This window comes from Pinus tabuliformis, chromosome 9 (genome assembly GCF_031772625.1).
Source record: "Pinus tabuliformis cultivar Carrire ecotype Pingquan chromosome 9, CPIR1, whole genome shotgun sequence".
NCBI classification, from domain to species: Eukaryota; Viridiplantae; Streptophyta; class Pinopsida; order Pinales; family Pinaceae; genus Pinus; species Pinus tabuliformis.
Window position 1 is genome coordinate 1,311,884,243 of NC_142307.1, and position 22,533 is coordinate 1,311,906,775.

Here is a 22,533-nt window from a genome sequence, read left to right on the forward strand (position 1 = left end):
TGTCATCATGATTTCAAATCTTGATGGACTGCTGCCCTTCAAAAAGCTTTGAAAAGTCTTGTTTTAAGTCAGTCATGAGTCATTTGTGTTTGGTCTGTTGAGTGAGTTTTTCAAGTTATTTCAGTTTGCCATCGAGTCGGTTTGAGTCAAGTTTCAGTTAAGTTTCAGTCAGTTTTTAGTCAAGTTTTCATTCAATAAATGAGTCAAAGTCTTGTGTCGTTTGCCGAAATAATGGACTCCATAGCCCAATGGATAAGGCGCTGGTCTGCTCTCCCAAAGATCTGCGGTTCTTGGCACCTCCAAGGAGCTACCATCCCCATTGGAGCCAATGTTAGTGTCAGTCTTTCCAGCCTTCCTCCAGTGATCAAACGTGCTCTTACAAAGTGATTTTGAAGTGTCAAGGTCAAATTTTGTCATTTCAGTGAGTCTTCAAGCAAAATTTGGTCACTAGGCATTAGGTCTAGTGTTTGCTCTCACTCTTTTCAAAGTTGCCCAAATGCCAATCTATGTCACCATTCAGCTGAGTTTATCATCATTCATAGGGTTTTCATTATCATGTTAGTGTCTAATGAGTCATTTTATACCTTGTTCATGCTTTAGTTGCACCTAGGCAAGGTCATTTCCCTCTCCTAGGGTTCTGAAAGCTAATTTCTCTTGAATGGTCAAATCATTAGCAAAACTTGTATCCTGATGTTCATACACCTTCCCCTATCCTTAAAGTAACTTACCAAATGCTTCCCATCACTGAGATTCCCCAAATTCCTCATTTTCGCACAAACCCTAGTTTCTAGCTACAACCTGGCAATTTTCTAGGTTGGGCCTGTGTTTTGCCCTTTTGGACCCCTTCCCCTCACTCAATCTCTGAGATTCCACTTTCCCCTACTTCCTAACATCCCTCCCTACTTCCAAAAATTTCCCCAAGAATTTAGAAGCCCCTTATCCCCTTCATTTCGCTTCATTTCGACAAAATCCCTTGTTCCACACATCGGGATACGTTGCACTCAAATGATGTTTCAGAGCAATAGAAGATGAATTTTGGAAAATTGAGAGAGGTTTTTGTCCAAAACATGCCAAAGAAGAAAAACCTCCTTCACTTTTTGCACAGGTGTCATGGTTTTAGAGAAATGTCAAAAATACAATCGCTAGATCCAAGGAGGTTGGCCAAAGCACTAAAACGAAGGAAAAGGCCCGATCCCCTCCACATCTTGGCTGAGGCTTCCTTGAAGGATAATGATGCTAAATGACTTAACTCCAGCACAAATTTCAAAAAAATTTGAGCATTTTTGGTCACTTGTGAATTTTTGGGCAAAAAACAGGTTTTCTCCACCAACACGTCGCGCGCCGCGCGCGACCCTTTCGATGGGCAACTCCTTTTCAAGAAAACTCAACATTTTTGGATTTTTCATGCAAAGATACACTTGCTCAGCAATTGCCAAGAAATTTCACCAAGTTTTGGGCCTCCAGAAAGTCAAAAAACAAGCAAAAAATGACTTTCTGCCACCTTTTTGACACACAGGAAGCAGTCTTGGGAGATTGCAATTTTGGAGGGGCAAATGGCCACCAAATTCAGAAATTCCACTTGGGTTGGAAAGTAGACATCCAGACCTTTCCAAAAATCCCACTTTTGCCTCATTTGGACACCTAGAAGTGCCTCAAAAGTAGCTCCAAAGGCGCGTGACGCGTTCAGGATCAGGGCGCGACGTGTTGGGCAGTTTTCACAGAAATTCACCTACAGCTCAGCAAAACGCAGTTTTGACTGGATTTGACTTTTTGGAGTAGATTTTGATCTTCCTTGTTGTAAATGATGTAATTTTATGATATTTTGACACTTATTTATCTCTTCTAGAAGATTCATTCATGAGATAGGCAAAAATTTAATGAATGAATTGGTTTCCTAGCTTATAGAGGCAAGTTGTTTTGACTGCCTAGTTTTCAGTGCTCAGTTTAGAATTGGTTGAAACAGCTCCTAGGATAGTGATCTCGACCCCTAGAGGCAAGGAAAGATGTTAGATTGCCTATATTATGTACTTTCTTGGTCATTTTCATGGTTGGACTCTTGAGGGAGAAAGCTCTATTGTATTACTCATTGTATCTCTGCAATTTTGGCAAAGGAAGAAAGACCAGGGTTTTGCAGTCCTTTTTGGGATTCCTATGGTTACATGTATTGATGGTGTGTTTCTCTTTGTACTTGTAAGTTTGTTATGTGAATCATCTTCTTACTTTTCCTTCTGCAAATTAGGCAAATGAAGTGTTAAAGTAGAATTCATGATTGTCATGCTCTGCTTTTAAGTTTGCTTAATATTTATGTTTTCATCAGTCTAAAGAGAACTCTTGAAGGTTTCTTGCTCTCTTTAGCTCCTCACCGGTCATTCCTATCCATTCACTTAATTCAAAGGCATCAATACAGTCTCCTACCTTGCCCCAAAGAACCCCCTGCAAAAACTGTGTCCAATCCCCGCACCCAAAATTTCCTTTTCCTGATTTTCCACCAAAATCCTAAAAATCTCAAATCAAACCTTTTATCAGTTTACTAGCCTAAAATCAGTGTTATTTATTTGTTATCTCGCCCGTTGAAGATCTCTACCGAGATAGACCGGAGAGAGCCCTCTCCTGCCCCGTAGGGCTAGCTACGAGGCTAAGTGGTTTGATGTTGCCTTGGAGTTTACCTTTCTCAGCTTGAGGTGAAATTTCAAGCACTAACATATTGGCGACCATACTGGGGAGAACAAACTTGTTTGTGGGTTGATGTGTTTGTTTCATAAGTCTTAGACGGAGCCTGAAGTTATGCCAGGTAGCCTTCGAAACGCTTTTGCTTTGCATAAGTGGAAGTAGATAAACGCTGCTTCAGTCCATCTCCGTGAGCTTGTGAATACAACACTTCATTTGCATTTTACCCCAGTACATGTATCAAGTTCAGATCTGATTGTTGATAGTGGACAACGATCAGACACTGACAAGGCTGAAATCATTCACCTGGCGACTCTTTTCACTGAAGAATCCAGCCACCTGTGCTTCATGGTGACTTCACTGCAGAGAGATCAATAGCTTTGAGCTTTTCAAGATGGATCGGATTGCAAGAAGATACGCTCCCCTGAGCCGAGATCACATCCCTGGTTTTCCAAATAAAATTCCGAAGGTAGATTGGTCAAGGAATTTGCCTACATTTAATGATGATGGTAAGAAGGATGCTGCTTTACATCTAGTTAGATTTCATATGCATATTCGCAAGTTGAAGGTGGATTTTCCTGAAGATTGCTTGATGAAGATATTCCTGGCCACTCTGGAAGGTGCAGCTCAATCCTGGTATGAAAATTTGCCGCAGGCCTGTATTTACTGTTTAAAGGATTTTCATGCTATGTTCATTGAACGATATCAAGCATCTTATCCATCATTAAATTTAGTTCATGACTGTTGCAAACATGCTTCAACTTTTATTGAAAGCCTTGAGAAATATTATGAAGATGATAATTTTATGGACGTTGAGATTATGGAGGCTCTGTATGAGAATCCATTTCAGCAGCATAAAGAAAACTTAGAGAATTCCCATCAAGATGATCAGGAAATTTTGCAGCAGAATCAAGATCAGCAGGTTGAAGATAATATGGCTGAAAATGATGAAAGGGAGAATGACATTTCAGATCTGCCCACAGAAGACAGCAGCATGCAAGTAAGTCCAGTGTTGATTGTAGATTGTGATAATGTCCAGTCAGCTACTCCAGGTTCTGTTGAAATCATTTGGAATGCAGAAGACACAGTAATTCATACTGTTAGTCCATCATTAGAACACGGCCTTCATGAAGAAGCAATCCAGTCAGTTCATGAACAGCAAGGTGAGATCTTTGTGCAAGTAAGTGATGAATCTCCTTTCAATAACTCAGTAATAAATGATAGTCTGAGTGCCCTGTCATATGAAGATAATTACTGTTTAAGCAGAAGAAAACAAAAGGCATTGTCTCCTTTGTCTGAAGAGGAGATAGATCATCTCTTGAAAGGTCTTGTTATAGCCCAAGCTATAGCAGATTTGCAGTGCACACATAGTCCGGAAAGTGTTGGGAAAACTTCTTCCTCTGTTGAAAAAGATGTCTGTCTTGTAGATCAGCAAATAGATAATGTTTTCCCTCACAAAGATGATAATCCGGCTGTCATATCATTTGAAGATGACCTACCATATTGTCAGACAACAGAAGATCAGAGCATACAGGATTACCTTTCAGATTCTTCATATGTTTCATGTGCTGAAATGTTTTTCCAAGAAAAGATCTGCTCATCCACCTGTTCAAAGTTTTTTGAAGCTTATGAGCATACTTTTACTGAAGCACATGATGAAGGCAGATCAGAATTTGAAACAAAGGACACCTTGTTCTTTCAGCAGGAGGTGGCAATGGCAAATCTTCATGTTTTTTACGATCCTCTAGCAAGTTTGTTGCAGCCAGCAGTGAAAGTGTTTATTACAGTGTTTTGTTGCAGCCATGGTCAACTATGTTTTTGGATGCCCAGTGATAGGTTTGTACTGTTGACCAGAAGATCTAATCAGGAGAATCAATCAAGAAGGCATCTGCTTGATTGGTTGCATTGGCATTTTGATATAGTTTGATGGTATATTGTCTTGTAAGAAACACAGGTGGTTGTCATCATGATTTCAAATCTTGATGGACTGCTGCCCTTCAAAAAGCTTTGAAAAGTCTTGTTTTAAGTCAGTCATGAGTCATTTGTGTTTGGTCTGTTGAGTGAGTTTTTCAAGTTATTTCAGTTTTCCATCGAGTCGGTTTGAGTCAAGTTTCAGTTAAGTTTCAGTCAAGTTTTCATTCAATAAATGAGTCAAAGTCTTGTGTCGTTTGTCGAAATAATGGACTCCATAGCCCAATGGATAAGGCGCTGGTCTGCTCTCCCAAAGATCTGCGGTTCTTGGCACCTCCAAGGAGCTACCATCCCCATTGGAGCCAATGTTAGTGTCAGTCTTTCCAGCCTTCCTCCAGTGATCAAACATGCTCTTACAAAGTGATTTTGAAGTGTCAAGGTCAAATTTTGTCATTTCATTGAGTCTTCAAGCAAAATTTGGTCACTAGGCATTAGGTCTAGGGTTTGCTCTCACTCTTTTCAAAGTTGCCCAAATGCCAATCTATGTCACCATTCAGCTGAGTTTATCATCATTCATAGGGTTTTCATTATCATGTCAGTGTGTAATGAGTCATTTTACACCTTGTTCATGCTTCAGTTGCACCTAGGTAAGGTCATTTCCCTCTCCTAGGGTTTTGAAAGCTAATTTCTCTTGAATGGTCAAATCATTAGAAAAACTTGTATCCTGATGTTCATACACCTTCCCCTATCCTTAAAGTAACTTACCAAATGCTTCCGATCACTGAGATTCCCCAAATTCCTCATTTTCGCACAAACCCTAGGTTCTAGCTACAACCTGGCAATTTTCTAGGTTGGGCCTGTGTTTTGCCCTTTTGGACCCCTTCCCCTCACTCAATCTCTGAGATTCCACTTTCCCCTGCTTCCTAACATCCCTCCCTATTTCCAAAAATTTCCCCAAGAATTTAGAAGCCCCTTATCCCCTTCATTTCGCTTCATTTCGACAAAATCCCTTGTTCCACACATCGGGATACGTTGCACTAAAATGATGTTTCAGAGCAATAGAAGATGAATTTTAGAAAACTGAGAGAGGCGTTTGTCCAAAACATGCCAAAGAAGAAAAACCTCCTTCACTTTTTGCACAGGTGTCATGGTTTTAGAGAAATGTAAAAAATACAATCGCTAGATCCAAGGAGGTTGGCCAAAGCACTAAAACGAAGGAAAAAGCCCGATCCCCTCCACATCTTCGCTGAGGCTTCCTTGAAGGATCATGATGCTAAATGACTTAACTCCAGCACAAATTTCAAAAAATTTTGAGAATTTTTGGTCACTTGTGAATTTTTGGGCAAAAAACAGGTTTTCTCCACCAACACGTCGCGCGCCGCGCGCGACCCTTTCGATGGGCAACTCCTTTTCAAGAAAACTCATCATTTTTGGATTTTTCATGCAAAGATACACTTGCTCAGCAATTTCCAATAAATTTCACCAAGTTTTGGGCCTCCAGAAAGTCAAAAAACAAGCAAAAAATGACTTTCTGCCACCTTTTTGACACACAGGAAGAAGTCTTGGGAGATTGCAATTTTGGAGGGGCAAATGGCCACCAAATTCATAAATTCCACTTGGGTTGGAAAGTAGACATCCAGTACTTTCCAACAAGCCCACTTTTGCCTCATTTGGACAACGGGAAGTGCCTCAAAAGCAGCTCCAAAGGCGCGCGACGCGTTCAAGATCAGGGCGCGACGTGTTGGGCAGTTTTCACAGAAAATCACCTACAGCGCAGCAAAACGCAGTTTTGACTGGATTTGACTTTTTGGAGTAGATTTTGATCTTCCTTGTTGTAAATGATGTAATTTTATGATATTTTGACACTTATTTATCTCTTCTAGAAGATTCATTCATGAGATAGGCAAAAATTTAATGAATGAATTGGTTTCCTAGCTTATATAGGCAAGTTGTTTTAACTGCCTAGTTTTCAGTGCTCAGTTTAGAATTGGTTGAAACAGCTCCTAGGATAGTGAGCTCGACCCCTAGAGGCAAGGAAAGATGTTAGATTGCCTATATTATGTACTTTCTTGGTCATTTTCATGGTTGGACTCTTGAGGGAGAAAGCTCTATTGTATTACTCATTGTATCTCTGCAATTTTGGCAAAGGAAGAAAGACCAGGGTTTTGCAGTCCTTTTTGGGATTCCTGTGGTTACATGTATTGATGGTGTGTTTCTCTTTGTACTTGTAAGTTTGTTATGTGAATCATATTCTTACTTTTCCTTCTGCAAATTAGGCAAATGAAGTGTTAAAGTAGAATTCATGATTGTCATGCTCTGCTTTTAAGTTTGCTTAATATTTATGTTTTCATCTGTCTAAAGAGAAATCTTGAAGGTTTCTTGCTCTCTTTAGCTCCTCACCGGTCATTCCTATCCATTCACTTAATTCAAAGGCATCAATACAGTCTCCTACCTTGCCCCAAAGAACCCCCTGCAAAAACTGTGTCCAATCCCCGCACCCAAAATTGCTTTTTCCCGATTTTCCACCAAAATCCTAAAAATCTCAAATCAAACCTTTTATCAATTTACTAGCCTAAAATTAGTGTTCTTTATTGGTTATCTCGCCCGTTGAAGATCTCTACCGAGATAGACCGGAGAGAGCCCTCTCCTGCCCCGTAGGGCTAGCTACAAGGCTAAGTGGTTTGATGTTGCCTTGGAGTTTACCTTTCTCAGCCTGAGGTGAAATTTCAAGCGCTAACAGTAACCATGCCAACTAGGTAAACATGCGACAAGAGGGTAATAAGATTGGATTTGAACTCCTATGTGACCTTAAGGAAGTGGAATTGACATAACTCATCAACCAACCTATCCACATCAGCAACAAAAACCTCAAGAGACATGTCAGCCACTTAGACATCTTGGCCCTGGGTCCCATTGATGTTTTATACATCTTAGGTCTTAGTTGCTCCCATGCTATAGGCAAGAGAGTGTCCAAAAACCTAAAGGCGCTCTCATAGGTTTTCCTGCCAGTGACCAGAGACTAAATTTGTCAGTGCTATGCCAACGACTCCCAGATTTGAGCCACTTTTTCAGGCCCAGAGCCCAGTTCACTTCCTAGAATGGAATGATAACTCAATAATAGTAAAAGAATAAGGAAACAATGATGAAAAAGAAATAAGTTGAACAAGACCTTAATCGGATCCCTATTAGCCATGACATGCATTTTGTCAAACATATCATCAATGTATAACCTACAGTTGTAAACAACAGAATTAAGAGTAGGGATCTCATCCTTATCTGAGAATCACTATGAACCATCATTCCCTCATGCCATTTGTTGCATTATCATCTATTAGGCCATAGATACATTGTTCATTCATTTACAAGTAAAAACATGATGAGATCCATACCTAGCTGTTGTAATAAAACATAAACATAACCAACATAATAGGGATAGAAATATCATAAGCATATCAGCCATAAAATCCATATATATATCAGTACATTTACACATGAAAATCAAGGGATGAATTTCTCATTAATGAATGCAATAAACCAACTAGAGATAAGACTACCACGTTCCACCTGACCATAGAATGGCTGAGCCAAATCTCTCTTCAACCATTCACCCCATGCCATATTCCAAGCATGAATGTGGGAATCAAACTAAAATAACCAACCAGGGCATACCGAGGCTAAACTACCTCACCCTCATCAATACAAACTAGACTTTACTGTAATCCATCCTAGATCACTAGGCCAACATAATGAACACATCATAACAGGCTTTACCATGATCTCCATTTGATAACTAGGCCAAACATGCATGGATTCCATTGGATTTCTCCACATACACAATGAGGAATTTTCTTGTCTCCTAGTCTCTCAGGCTTTACCGCAATCCATAGTCTAATCTAGGGATCACTAGGCCTTGCACTGAGACATACTATCTAGGATTTACCACGCATCCCATCCTATGACTACTAGGCCCAACAGAGAGAAAACCACCTCTTAGGTTTACCATATATCCCTCCATTCACCGGAAAGGATTCCTAGGCCCAACGAGGCAACAAATCCTGGATTTACCACAACCCACAGTCTAGATCAGGGGTCATTAGGCTAGTGGCTTTACCATGATCCACAGTTTGGTTCAGTTACAACTAGGCCATGTGCATTATCATTTAGATATCCACCCCACTCAGCTTCAAATCCATCTGGCAATCCATCTCAACTAAAACATGAGAACCCTGTCACACCATGGCTATCCATAAATGGCAAGGCTAGGCTGAAAATAATGTTACACATGGAAAAACCGATGCCATAACAACAAAGAACCACATGCAATACCATGCATGCAAAATCTAGAAAGGAAAATACGCATGCAAGTAGATACCTGCAATTAAGATTGTTGTAACTGCTTGATCCTACCTTTTCATGCTTGATCTTTGCTTCCTCTTGCCTTCTTTTCCTTTCTTGATCCAATGCCAAAATGCTCCAAGAAAACTCCAAGTGTCCAAGAGTGAGAGAGAGAGTGAGAGAATAGAAGGGAGCTCCAAAATTGAACTAATCAAGCTTGCCAATTGATCCTCAGAAGCCTTTTTATCACCTAGGCCTCTATTTTCTTCATTTTCCATTATTTTGCTTCATTTTCCTCCTCACATGTAACCTATGACCTTTCACCTTCCTTTTCTCCTAATTTCCTTTATTTTCATAAATAAATGTGCTACAAATGTCATTTTTCCTTTCCAAAGCCTTGGCCATTTCCTTTGCCAATTTCCTTAGTCATTAAACAACCAAATGAACACCCACACTAGGATGTCTTGCCCAACATTAAGCTTGGAATAAATTTCCCATCAACCATAGTCTTATATAGTTTTACATGGAATATTCACCAGGGTTGTTACATCAAACCTCCTACATTTGATGAAGAGATGAAGAAGTCAGAAGATGCAGAGGCATGGTTTCTTAGAATGAATAAATTATTCATATTGCATAACTATTCAGAGAACATGAAATCCAAAATAGCTAACTTCAGTCTTAAAGGGAAAGGGAAATCATATATCTGGTGGGAAGATGTGAAGAAAGTCAGAGGCATTTGAGAAGAAAAGCTTTTGTGGGATGAGTTTGAGAGACTCTTAAAGAATAACTACCTATCTGAAAGGTATTATGATGACAGAGTTAAGGATTTTTATGAGCTATGGATGGGTTCCATGACAGATGATGAGTGTATTAATAAGTTCCTGGTATGTGCCTTACCTCAAGGATGAGAAAGTGAATATTCAAAGATTCATTAGTGGGTTTCGAGCAACATATAGAGACCAGATTGAGTTTGATGAGCTACAGTCGCTAGAGGAAAACATCAGGAAACTAAAGCACTGTTATGAGCAATCAAATCACAAATCTAATCTTAGGCGTGAGTTGAAGGGGAATGACAAAGTTAAAGAGAAGTGGCCACTGAAGCAGGGAAGACCTCGAGATGTAGGTAAGAAAGAAAATGTTGCTTCTTACAAGAAGTTTAATGCAATTGAGAAGGGACATGGGTCACAACCTGGAGGGCAGTAGAATAGAGGTGATGCTAGGGGACCATTGAAGTATTTTATTTGTGGGAAATATAATCACAAGAAGGATTGTCCATTGTACTAGGGTGGCAGGCCTCATATCTATAGTGCTTAGGAGGTGAAAATAGCTGGGTATGTTGGTCATACCATTCATCAGATTTATGCAGCTATGGAAAACAAGAAGGAAGATCACCAGGAATCCATTATTGAGATGGAAGGTAAGATCTGTGATCGATTTGTTTCTATTTTTATTGACCCTGGGTTGAATTATAGTTCTGTTAATCTTGACCTCGTGGATAAGTGTGGTTTGAGAAAAGAAGTGCATGTAGAGATTTGGTTGGTACAGTTGGTTACAAGTATTAAGAAGAGAGTTCATCATTGGGTAAGAGCTTGTGCATTTGAGTTGAATGGTATGTCTACATTAACACATCTAAATGGCTTCCATTGGGATCATATAGCATGCTTTTGGGTATGGATTGGTTGTACCTCTAGAGGAAAAAAGTAGATTGTTATGACAAGGATATTGAGTGCTTAAATGAAAATGGAGAAAAGAGAATCTTACAGGGAAAGAAGAAGGAAACATCAGTTAGAATGGTTACGACTATGCAGGCTAAGCATAGTCGCAGGAAGGGGTGTGTATTGTTTGCAGTCCATATTTCCAGTGACAAGGGTAAGGATGTTCAGGATGCAAAAGTCTTCAAGAGGTATCTAGTTTTGTAGTAGTTTCAGGATGTATTTCTAGCAAATATTTCAGAGTTTCCTCCCCGCAAGGAAGTAGGATTTTCTATTGAATTGGTACCAGGGGTAGCACTAGCATCAAAGACACCTTATAGGATGAGCACTCTAGAGTCGGTGGAATTGAAGTTACATTTGAAGGAAATTCTTGACAAGGGATACAACATACCAAGTGTATTGCCTTGGGGTGCACCAGTGTTGTTCGTGAAGAAGAAGAGTGGTACTAACAAGTTGTGCATTGATTACAGGAAGTTGAACAAGGTGACCATCAAGAACAAGTATCCATTGCCAATGATCAATGACTTGTTTGATCAGTTGAAGTGAGAAACAATGTTCTCAAAGATCGATTTGAGATTAGGATACCATCAGGTATGCATCAAACAAGAGGACATCTACACGACTGCTTTTCAGACCAGGTATGGTCATTATGATTTTCTTGTGGTTACTTTTGGCTTGATTAATGCTCCAACTACTTTCATGTGCTTGATGAATAGTGTGTTGTCTCATTATCTGGACAAGTTTTTGATTGTATTTATTGATGATATATTGATATATTCTAAGAGGAGGAAGAACATGGAGAAAATTTAGCAGCAATATTGATATTGCTAAGAAAGCATCAGTTGTATTCCAAGCTTAGTAAATGTAGCTTCTTTTAGATAGAGGTACATTACTTGGGACATGTTGTCTCCAAGGCATAGCAGTGGATCTGAAAAGATAAGAGCTATCATGGAATTGGAAGCTCCTAGGAATGTGGATGAGGTTAGATCATTCATGGATTTAGTAGTTTATTACAAGAGGTTCATCAGGAACTTCTCATGGATTGCCTATCCTAATACATCATTGCAGAGAAATGCAAAAACATTTGAACGGATAGAGGAATGTGCAACAAGTTTTGAGCAGTTGAAGTAGTTGCTTACAAATGCTCAGGTGTTAAAGATTGTAGATCCAGATAAAGAGTTTGTGGTTTGCATAGAGGATTGCAAGAGAGGACTTGGTGGACTCTTGATGCAAGAGGGACATGTGGTGTGCTATGAGTCAAAGAAATTGAATGAGAATGAGTAGAACTATGTGATTCATGATATTGAGTTGGCAGTGATCATTCATGCCTCTAAGATGTGGAGGCATTATCTTCTTGGCAGGAGGTTTGTATTGATGAGTGACCATAGTGGGCTGAGATATTTGTTTGACCAACCTAATCTAAATTCCAAGAAATCTAGACGATTGGCCACACTTAGTGAGTTTGAATTTGAGATCAGATACATTAAAGGAGAGGAGAACAGGGTTGCAGATGCTCTCAGTAGGAGAGTGCAGGTAAAACACGTTGCAGTTGTGAGCTCTTATGGGACAAATTTATAGAATCGTATTTCACATGCAGGATAGCATGATGAAAAATAAATGGAGCTTAAGAATGGGTTATAGCAGGGTATAGGTGAACAAGATGTGGATTATCATCTCACGGAAGATGACTTGGTGAGATTTAGGGACAAGATCTATGCATCAGATGATAGTGAGCTCAAGAAACTTATCTTGACGGAGTTTCATGTCAAGCCATATTCAGGTCACCCAGGATATCAAAAGATGTTGACAATTGTGAATAAGTTCTACTATTATCTGAATTTGAAGATGGAAGTGGAAAATTTTGTTGCTAGATGCTTAGACTGTTAGAAGGTGAAAGTTGAGTGTAAGAACCCAGCTAGTTTGTTACAGCCTAATCTGATTATGAAGTGGAAATGGGAGGTCATTTCCATGGATTTCATTATAGGTTTGTTGAGGACATCGAAGCAGCATGATTCCATCATGGTTGTGGTTGATAAGTTGAGCAATGTAGCTCACTTCATTCCAGTGAAGACTACTTATTCAGCTAGTGAGGTAGCATAGGTCTTCATCAGGGAGATAGTGAGGTTGCATAGTGTTCCAAAGAATAGCGTGTCAAAAAAAGATGCCAATTTCACTTCCATGTTTTGGAAGGAGTTCTTTGTAGGTTTGGGTACATAGTTGGCCTTCAGTACATCTTATCATCCACAGACAGATGATCAGACATAGAGGGTCAACAAGTTTCTTAAGGACATGTTGAGAATGTATGTTATGCATCAACAGAGGAGGTGGGAGGAGTATCTTCCACCGACTAAGTTTGGTTACAACAATGGTTATCAAGAATCACTGAGGATGAGTCCATTTGAGGCACTATATGGGCACAATTGTAATACTCCCATCGGATAGAGTGATCTAGTGAACAGGGTACTTATAAGACTGGATATGTTGGAAGAGATGGAATAGGAAATGCAAGTTATCAAGAAGAATCTAAGGGTAGGATAGGAAAGATAGAAGAGCTATGCAGATCAGCACAGGGCATTTAAGAAGTTCCAGGTTGGGGAGCGTGTGTACTTACACATCAAGTGCAAGAAGAACTCCTTAAGGATTGGGTCATGTGCCAAGTTGGCACCTCGATATTGTGGGCCTTTCAAGATCCTTGAGAGGATTGTACTAGTGGCCTATAGACTAGCATTACCTCTGACAGTGAAATTCTACGATATTTTCCATGTTTCATTGCTTAAAAGATATGTAGAATATGTTGATCATGTTATTGATTAGATTGTATTATAGGTGGAGCTAGAAGGAGAATTCCATACAGAACCTCAGTGCATATCGCAGCAGAAACAACTCATGCTCCGGAACAAACCAATCAAGAAAGTTAAAGTGCAGTGGAAGAACTTTGGGACCGATGAATCTACATGGAAGATGGTTGATGAGATGTGGGCTATTTATCCTTCATTATTTTCCGGTGGAGGAAAATGAGTTTTTGGTATATTTACATATTTATGTATGGCTGATAATGTAAATATTGCAATGAGTTGTATTGTAAAGCTCCAATAAGCGGTATGGTTGTCATGTTGTCATGTTTTTCATGATGGTTTTGCGTTTGAGCAAGTTGTTCATTGTAACTACTGCAACAAGATAAGTTATAAATCTCTATGGGCAGTATGTTTTGGTTTTCAGTGGTCTTGCTAGTTGTAAGTGTCATAGAACATTGATGACAATGTTCCCTTAAGAGGGAGGGGTCTGTAATAGCCCTGAGTTAAAATTTCATGTAATAAAGTTACTAAAGGAAAAATCATACCAAGGTCACGAGAAATGTATTCTAAGTTAGATGTTGGGAAAAGCATCCTAGTGCACATCACTTATTGTTTATTATGCCTAATGGAAATTGGGAAAGGCATTGGGAAGGATTTGAAAAGGAAAAATACATTATTGGCATTTATTTTATGAAAGTAAAGGAAAATAGGAGAAAATGGAGGTGAAAGGTCACAAGTTTCATGTGAGGAGGAGATTGAAGGAAAATAGAGGGAAAATGAAGAAATTAGAGGCATCAATAATGAAAAGACATTAGAACATTAGTCTGGGGCCTGTTGTCAATTTAGTTTTGGAATTAGTTTCAGAGTGGAGAAGAGAACTCAAGAGAAGAAAGGAAGGACATGGAAAGAATAGATCAAGCAAAGAAGAGTTGGGTCAAGCAACTTCAGCGTGAATACTTGTAGGTAACAGGGTGCATGTGAGATTTCCTAGTTGGTTTTGGCGTGCATGGTATATTCCTATGTGTATTTGGTTCATTTGTTGTCATTAGCATGGGTTTTTCTTAGTTTGATAGTGGTTTCAACCTTGCCTTTCCATTTCCGGATAGCCATGGTGTGATGGGATTCATTCTTCGTTGAGATTTGGGTTGTCGAAAGGTTTTGGATCCGGGTAAGTTGGTCTCAGGAAAATCCCAAGGGTTGGGGTTGGAGATGGTTTTCTCTAGGAAGACCTTGACAGGTGGGTGGAGATAGGAAAATTCCTCAAGGGATGGTGAAGGAATACTGACAAATCCAAGCTCGATTTGGTTTTGTGATCTTGGGACCAGTTTAGGTGATATCACGATAGTGTGAGGGCAGAGGTGGTTTAACCTATGGATTCCCTTGGTTGTTTATGGATTGGATTATCCCATGAGATCCCACATTCATGCTTGGAAGATGGCATGGGGATGATTGGCTGAAAGAAATATTTGTTTCAGCCTAATCTATGGTGAGGTGATACATGAAGTCCCTAACTTGGCTGGCTTTTGCATATGTTAAATTTCATGACCAATTATACTTTTTATTATGTGGCTTTAATGGTTGTTCTATCATTGTTATTATTATGGTTATATGCTGGTTATAAGCATGTTTTTATGACACATTCAAGTTATGGCTCTTATCATGTTTGATTGATAAATGAATGGATATTGCATAAATGACCTAATAGATGTTATTGCAGATACTATGATATGGAAATAAACCTTCTTGATGATTCTCAGATAAGTGTCAGACCTGTATATTCATATATGCATTCATGACCTATAGATTACATGTTCTCAATGCGTTTGGAAGATGATTGTCATGGTTAGACCTGGTTAGGTCAATTTCTTTTCTAAGTTTTGTGTTAAAGGATTTTTCCTTGTGTCATTTGTTGTTCTGGAAATTTTCATTAAGTTTTGGGCAGATGTTTGGATCCTAGTCCTGAAAAAGTGGCTCAGATCTCGGGGCTGTATACACAAAACTGAGTATTTTAGACTGAAACCACTAGGAGGAAAGGTTATTCATGTGAATGTAGGGTTACAGTCATTGGATTTTCTTTTTATGCAAGTGATTGGGAGTCTAGATCACTCAAAAATAAAGTTAACTCAAGGTTTGGGCACCTGAATTGGTTGCTTAGCTCCTGGGATCTTATAGCACCTTAGGGAAGTCAGTAAATTTTCAAGTTGTCGATTCCACTTCCTTAACTATACTTAGGAGGCTGAGTCATGTTATAGTATCCCTTCACTCATGTTTACCTTGGGATACCAGTGAAAGTGGGTAAATGTGAGAGCTGGCGTTACATGTTTCCCAAGAGAGTGGTGCAAAAACTAAGTAGAAATTGTCATGTTTTACATAGTTTCCAAAAACAAAAAGACTAGATATCCCAAAATACATAGAGAATAAAAAGGCAGTCAACAGTCATCGTAGATCAATGGGGGAGATCAGGTGCATGACTATCACCTGGAGCAACAGGAGGTCTTGGATCCCTATGAGCATGGAATTCCACATGAGCTAGGCACGCCCCCATCTCATCGAGTCAATCGTTGGTGCACCTTTGGATCCTTTGCAAAGATGTCAGGTGGTCAAGAATATCCCACTAGTTTTGTTACAATTCATTTAGGAATGCAATGACCTCATTACGGTCATCATGTCTCTATTGTCTCATTTCCTCCAAGGTGTCCATTATGCTCCTCATTTGCATGTCCATGGATTCCATGGATGGTGATTATTCAAACCATCCTAGTGAATGATCTCGATCCTCAGCCACCTCCCCCACCATATCGGCACCCACAACCCCATCATCCTCCACTGCTCTTGCCTCTCTAGCCCTTCCCATCGTCTAGCCGCAAGGCTCCATTCCTCTTTACGCTCGACCTCGTTGCCTCCACATCACAAAATTGAAAACCAAAAACCAAAAAAAAGGATTCAGCCGTGACTCAAGTGCGAGAACCACACCCGTAACCCCCAGGATATAGCACACAGGTGGAAGAATTATCAAGCCACCCCAGTCACATTTCCAAATTACACTCCTAAATTTCCAACACGGCCCCCACCCTTCTAGGCATTGGAGCTACAAATATCTAGAGAAGAGTTTCCTCTAGGAGGACCACTGCAGCCAACAAAACACCAGATTCCCACCTCCCAGCGCCTAGGAAGCTAGTGCTTAGGGTGCCCTGGCTCAATTAACCTCCACATAAAAGAACCCCTCTGGTGAAGGAAAAAGAAACAACATGAGTAATTCTTTGCCGGAACAAGAACAAAGGAAATATTTATCCAAACAGAGATCCACAATAGTAAACTTACCAAAGCACTATCACATTTTCTAAAGATTGGCCAACGATTTGTCCCTGCTAACTGGACCAATAAGGCAATGTCCCTGGCCAACATTGAGAAGATGTAATGTGAACTCCCAAGAACCCTCTCCATAGTATCCCACATTGTGCGAAAGGGCTTCAAAATAGGCACACTACAATGCAATTCCTACCATCCGACAACAATGACAGAAGTCGAATCAACCAAGTGAGCGAGCATGCACAAGTTGGCAGCGTGGGCATACTCAACTTCAATGTTACCGCCCAGTCTATTGCCCATACCAAGAGACCAAAAACAAAGAAAAAAACCGTCATCCAAGGTTTATACTGCCCCTCAACATTCTCAAGGTTGTTACCTCCCCAACGCCAGTTGCCATGGCCACCCCTTCTATTTACTGCATGCGTCCTTTGCATCGGTCCCATCCGCACTAAGCCATGCTACTTGTACCATGTTCACCCACCCCCCATCGGTGTGTGTCGTGTATAAACCATCATAGATCCATCTTAATTCTGGATGTACCAAGCACCGAGAGGGATCAAATCTCTTGAAGTGAAAACCTCTTTTAGAGTGAAAAGAGATTTGATCCTTCTAGGCACTTGATATATCTGGAGTTAAGATGGATCCAGGCTAATATGTTTAACTTTTATATTTTATGTAAATATTATACTTCTAATATAACTTTTTATAAATATTACTTATAAATTTATATAATTTAAGCTTATATATTTATACATATATATATATGAATGACAACAAAATTTAAAATTTAAAATTTTATTTTATATACTTCCATAGGATCAAACCTCTTGAAGTCCAAACCTATTTTAAATCTAAAATAGATTTGATCCCTCTCGACAATTGATAGATCTCGAGTTAAGATGGATTCAGGATGGTACATTTAACTCTTATATTTCATTAAAATCTTATACTTCTACTATATATATATATATATATATATGTGTGTGTGTGACAACAAAATTTAAATATTATTATTTTTTTATTTTATTTTTTTTGTATCTAGAGGAATTGATAACAGGGTCAGTCTTGTACTCTCATGACACTAGGTCGATTATAACCACTACCGCTATAATCTTTGTGGCCTATGACATGTCCTCCTCTCCATAGACCGGATTACATCCGAGGGAATTGAACCTTCGATCTCTTTCTCACAAGACTTCATTTTCACGATGATCACCAACTTTACTACACCCTGGGGTCTGAAGATCAAAATATTTTTTACATATGTTTCTTTTATATATTCAAGTTTTATATTTTATTGAAATATTACACTTCTATTATAATTGTTTATAAATATATAAATTTTTATAATTTGAGTGTGTATGGTATAAATAAAAAATTAACACACACACATAGGCATAGTCTAACTAATAAACAAAATAGACAAAATGTTTTCTTTTTGCCAGAATTGTAGAAATTCCTTATATATTCAAACTACAGATTGTAATATGTTAAAACAATTGACTTGAATCTACTCTACTCATCAACAGAAACAATAAATGATCGATGAAATCATGAAGCATATAAGAGAAAGAATTTGATCAAACATAACACAATGATTTCCTGGGGAAAGCCACAGCTAAAAACACATGCTATCTGTATATTGCATTATTCATAAAATATGAGAAAATTATAATGATTTACTCAAGCCCAAGAAACCTTTGCACTATCTCTATCTATCTCACTCCTTCCTAGGAAAGCCTTGGATGAATACAAGATGCTCTTCTCAACCTTGAGATCAACCTGCACGAGTATTTTCTATCCTCTGCCTGACTAACTGCCTTGGGCCAATACTTATCCAAATTCCTAGCCTTCCAAGCTCCTATTTTCTTGCTCTCACAATCTCCGCGTACAAACTTGTGCTTCCTATTGCTTGGTCTCACCAACTCGTGCTCACCAAAAAAATGATTAAACTTGTGCTTTCATTCCTCATTTTAAAGGAAATTTGAATGGTTAAAATTAGTGAGTTTTCTAATTAAGGAATGATTTATTTCAGGCCTTCTTTCGATTCCATGCACCATTTGTTTAATTTATATGATTTTACAACTGATAGTACATTATCCCCGAACTCCAATTTCAACTGGGTCTTTCTCTGATATGATATGCATGAGTTAATTATGAGTGAATCTTAAGTTTACTGGTTGAGCAGTGCTAGTTACACCCCACTATTGTAGGTTACACCCCACTAATTCCTCCATAAGTTGGAACTAGTTTAATTGAATTTAACTCAGTTATACTAAATTAAGTAATTACAACTCAAAATAAAATCAACTAGTGCTCCTAATTGTAAGAGACACTCTACATGGCTCTAGTTAGACCCTCAACTCAAATTAATTGAGCTAACTAAGTCAAATTAACTTAGTTAACTATTACAAGTTGTCATGAGATGTGGAGTTACAATTTATTCCCAATTTAATTCAAGGACAAATTAAATCAGGATCTTTCTTGATGCTATTTTTAACATTTCTTGTTTTTATTTTCAACATGAATACGACAATACAATTTCGAGCAAGATTGTGATTTTTTGTTGTTTAAAATGCACTTTTGAATGCATGAATGGCATTTTTTTTCCATAATCCAATAATACAATTTCTAGCGATATTGTGATGTTTTGTTGTTTAAAATGTACTTTTGAATGCGTGAATGGATTCAACACCCTAAAAAACCCATGAGTCTCTCAAACTTTACATATTAAACAATTTAAACTTATGATTCTTAAAATTCTTTATAAGATTTTAGGAAAATTTGACTAGAAAATGTGTTGCAAAAAGGGTCATTTCGTCTATTAGTTAGAATACGTGTGTGTGTGTGCATCCAAAAATAATAAATGACAACAAAAATTAAAAATTAATATATATATATATATATATATATTAATTTACATATGTTTCTTTTATATATTTAACTTTTATATTTTATTGAAATATTACACTTCTATTAAAATTATTTCTAGATATATAGATTTATATAATTTAAATGAGTGGTATAAATTAAAAATTATCGTATCAAAATTGTGAAGATAAATATAAACAAATAGAAATGAGAAATAGTATTTTTTAAACAAAAATGGTTGATGGGGAACTAGCAACCTCCCCGGATATATGCAAAATCCCACAAAGCATATATATGAGGAAAAAAAATGTGTGTTTGTGCTAAGAGGCACTCTCCAGCTCAGTATGGAAGAGACGTTGTAATGTCCTGTCTTGTCTTGTTATCTAAACATTTTGATTGGGCCAAATTACAAGTGGTTTTCACACTCAAGGTTTTGACAACAAACAATTTTTCTCATGGTATTCTTCCCTATTGTAGCCTAATTAAAGCATAACATTAACATTCTCATCACAATAACATATATAAATAACATGACTTGGCATGTGAATATAAATAGAGTTTGGGAACCCTTTCTTTGTGATGGGCCTCCCAATTAGGTACAACATAAGGCCCATCTCACCTTTCCTAGGCACATTAAACCTCTCTTTCTGCACTTAAAAATGTATTTCTTAAGATTTAATAAGTTCTTAGGAAGGTTAGATATGTTTATCATACTTTGTGTGCCTAATGTGTTTATTATGCAATATATTGAGAATATTTGGTGCAGATCATGAGGAAATCCAATCAAGAGAGAATTGTGGGGCCAATACCCTACTGCAGAATGTCCAAACTCAGTTGGCTTAAGCAATCATTATTCCTCCCTATGGATGTGAGGCTTTTCAAGGAGAAAGATCCCACTTTCTAGGGTTTTTGGATGGAAATGATCCCTCTCTTCAAGGAGGATAACCCTCAACTATTTAGTATAAATAGAGGGCTCGAGCATCCCTTTAGGAGTCAAAATTTAGAAATAGGAAGTCAGTTTTAGTCAAGTAGAGGCATTAGCCTAAGAATTCTAGTCTTGTAATCTGCTATGTATGAACACATTTTCTGATCAATGAAAATCATTTTTGGTTCCCAGGCTACTCTCTTCAAGGATATGATCCTCATTAGGTTATGGCCCACCCCAAGTGCTCAAGACCCCTCTTTGTATTCTTATTTTTTTCATGCATTAATTCAATTAGTCATTTATGTAATTTCATTTATGAACATTATCTTTTGCATGGTTAATGAATCGATTTTCTAGCAAGACTTTTTCGTTTCATCTTGTTTTAGTAAATTTATCAATAGTTATTTTATGAAGTCAAAATTATTTTCTATGCATTAGCTTATTTATATAGTTGTTATTTACTTGCCATCCATAAATTTATGTGTGTTGTTATTATATAATTTCTTGTTTTTCAAAGCTACAAGAAACCCTAGGCTTACTCTTTTTATCAATAAACTTGTCCACCATAAGCATAAGGAATTAGATATTAGATCTTGACCATCCTTCAACCTTCTCTTAGCTCACATTTCCTTCAAATCACATCTAAAGTACATTTTTTCTACTCATTGGATTGTTTCCTGTAGCAACCCTCAATTTGAATCAAAAGTTCATTTATATTTGCATCCAAAACATCTATAGCCTTCCTTAACAAGTTACAATGTCCCCAAGACACTAAGGGTGGAATTTGGAAGCCTAAATATCTCAAAGAATATTTGATCTAGTTGTTGTAGTAAAACTGCCCTTTTTTGTAAATTAGAGTTTAATGTTTTAATGCTTTCTTTTTGCTGCGAGTTTGATTTTAATGCACAGTAGAGTAGACTTGATTTTGTTTTAGAAAGATTGAATTGGTTTGTTTCCTTTTCCTAGAAATAGAATACATTTGTTGCCTATTATTTCTTTGCTACAGTTATTGAGTATTCTCTGTAGCATAGACAGTAGAATGGTCTCTATGTAACTCAGTTTATCTTTAGTTGCTTTTACTTGTATAAGATAAAAAAAATAAGAAAACAATACATGTTGCACACATAGTTTCAACCCCTCTTTAAGTTTTCACAAACTCCAGGTTGACACTTAAAGTCAAGAACCTTGGGAGTTGTAGCATTCTTTCTTTAATACTGAGGGTCATTACTTTGTGGCATTGTTGTCGGAGAGGTGTCAAAGTATGAACTATTTTATTCCCTATTTGATTCACTTCTTTAGGTTTTTCTTCATTTCAAAAAATAAAAAAAATACATTGCATAATCATTCTCATTTAAATCATGGGAAAAGAAGAAAAAAACAGAAAAACATTTTTTCTTTATGCCTTATAGAATTAGGGATAACACAAAAACCTCCAATTCCACAAGCATCCAGCCTTCTCTTGCTGACTAGTGTGAGCCTCCCACTATGTCCACATAAGATATTGAGGACCTTCGATGTGAGAAAGAAATGATTTAAAAGGATCTTTAAGAAGGAGGAGTACCTTCATCACCCACTAATATCATGGATGGAAATAGGAATCCTGAAGTTTTTCCTATCAGGGATGCAAATGGGGAAGCCAAAATGCAAAAATAACTCCATTTTCTCTCCCACACTTCCATGGTTTGGCCACCTAAGACCATGAAACTTTTATGATTGAATTTTTTGTAATTTTCACGACACATGATTACACCGAAGATGAGCAGAAGTTCAAATTGTTTCCCTCTACCCTCAAGGATGAAACCCTTCGTTCATTTATGAGCCTAGAAGGGGGAACACCAATTCTTCGGGAAAAATGTAGCAAGCTTTCAACACAAAATACAGGGATTATTGTAGAGAAAGAGACACAAGGAGCGAAATATTTAGAATGAATCAAGGAGTAGCTGAGACCCTAGAATATTTTGAGGAAATATTCCAGCTAAGTTACAAGACAACACACAACTGCATT